This window comes from Nematolebias whitei, chromosome 6, assembly GCF_014905685.2.
Source record: "Nematolebias whitei isolate Nwh7 chromosome 6, NemWhi1, whole genome shotgun sequence".
NCBI classification, from domain to species: Eukaryota; Metazoa; Chordata; class Actinopteri; order Cyprinodontiformes; family Rivulidae; genus Nematolebias; species Nematolebias whitei.
Genome location: NC_056503.1, coordinates 5,707,304 through 5,709,490, shown reverse-complemented (window position 1 = coordinate 5,709,490; position 2,187 = coordinate 5,707,304).

Below are 2,187 nucleotides of genomic sequence, written 5' to 3'. Positions count from 1 at the left end.
GGACATTTTGTGCCACGGGGACCGGTACCCTCCATCCAGAGCTGATGGCTCAGATGCGGCAGAAATCTTGCGAGCGGCTGTGGTCCAGTTTGCAACACGAGAGAACGCTCAATGTCAACTATGGTTCTAACAGAGCCCACGGGACGAACCACCGCTAAGGGTGGACGCGTTTGCTCACAGTCTGTGGCCCAAAATGCTTCTTATGCTTTTCCCTCACTCCTTCTGATATCACGGTTTCTGAACCGAGTTCAGGAGGAGGGATTGACAGCTCTCCTGTCCCGAGCGCGTGAACGCATCATGATTCCCAGTTCTACGACACCTGTTATCGGGGCGCCCGTGGAAACTGCCGTGGAGGGAGGACGCTCTCCTCCAGGTGGGAGGAGCGATCAGGAATTACCCAGAATTAGGCCAGCACCTTTGGATCTGGCCGCTGAGCTGATCCACTTAGAGAGGATGGGTCTCTCTCAAGATGTAGTGCGTACGATCCAGGATTCACGTGCTGCATCCACCATAGTGCTGTTCACATCAAAGTGGACAGCTTTTCAGCGCTGCTGTACAGAGAAAAGTGTAGAGGCCACCTCATGTCCACTAGGTGGCATGCCGTCCTTTCTGCAGCAGCTGATGGACAGAAATCTGGCGTTCACATGATTAAAACGTACGCTGCAGCCATCTCTTCCTGTCTCAAAGGTTTCGGGAACAGAACAACTTTTAATCATCCGCTGATGAAGCGTTTTTTAAAAGGTGTACAGAGAAAGGTGTAGAGGCCACCTCATGTCCACTAGGTGGCGTGCTGTCTTTTCTGCAGCAGCTGATGGACAGAAATCTGGCGTTCAGCACAGTTAAAAAGTACGCTGCAGCCATCTCTTCTTGTCACGAAGGTTTCGGGGACAGAACAGCTTTTAATCATCTGCTGATGAAGCGTTTTTTAAAAAGGTGTACAGAAATGCAGGCCTGTTTCACGCCCACTTGCTCCACAGTGGGATTTAACGCTGGTTCTGCGAGCCCTGATCTAAGTTCCATCTGAGCTACTGAATAAGGTTCCAATTAAATTCTTGTCTCTTAAAACAGCCCTGCTGTTGGCTTTAACATCCGCTAAAAGGGTGAGAGATTTATCTGCCCTCTCTGTCGCTCCGTCTGTAAGGATGGTACCTTTCTGTGGCCCGGTTTGTGTCTGTGTTCCCTCGTGTTCCCTCATTAGTTCTATTAGTGCCACCCGTGTCTCGTCCCAGCTGTTTGTTATCATGTCTCGTCTTGTCCCTGTATTTAAGCCGTCTGTTCAGTCTTGTTCGTTGTCGCGTCGTACTCGTTGGGTCTCCTGTGTTCCCCCCTGAGTCTTCCTGGTTCCTCGAGTCTCCCATGTCTCCTGAGTCCTCCTGAGTTTCCCGTGCCTTCTTCCTATTTCATGTAAGTTTTGCTGCCCCGTCAGCTTGTTATTTTGTATCTTTATTTATCATTAAATTCCTATTTTTGTATTCCGCCGAGTTGAGTCCCTGTTCTGCACTCTGGGTTCGTTCCTTCCTAGCAAATCCTGACATTACCGACGTGACCAGACCAGAACCCAGCGGGCAGGGTCTCTCTCGGCAAACTCACCTTTTTTCTTTTTTCCTCCTCGAGCCATGATGGACGAGCTCCACTCCGTCCCTGTCCTCCTGCTGTCCCACCACCGCCGTAGTGGCAGAAAACGGTTCCGGAGGCAGTCCGCGGCGACCGTCCCGGTCTCGTCGGCTGAGCAGAATTTTAGAGCTGGTTCCGGTGTTGGTGTGGGAGCGGGGTCCGCCGCCTCACCTCCCAGGTTTCCAGTGGGGGCGAGATCCAGCGTCCCGCGGGAGCTCTGGTCCACTCCTGTTCGGTGAGTCCGGTCCACTTGACGCCACAGGGGCGGGTTCTGTCGCCTCACCTTCCAGGTTCCTGGTGGGTGCGGAATCCGGCCTCTCACCGCCACTCCGCGCCGCGGCTGTTCGACCCAGCCTGGCCGTACCTCCGGAGCGTATTCCTAGTGACTCCGTGGGGGCGTGTTCCGCCGCCTCACCTTCCAGGTTTCCAGTGGGGGCGGCACCCGTCACCACACCCACACATAGAGACATTCCCTTTTTTCATTCATTTTCACATGAAGAGATTTTTCAAATTAATCAGACCCTATTAGAATTATTTCATTCTGCTAAAACTAACCCGTCCTCCTTTGATATC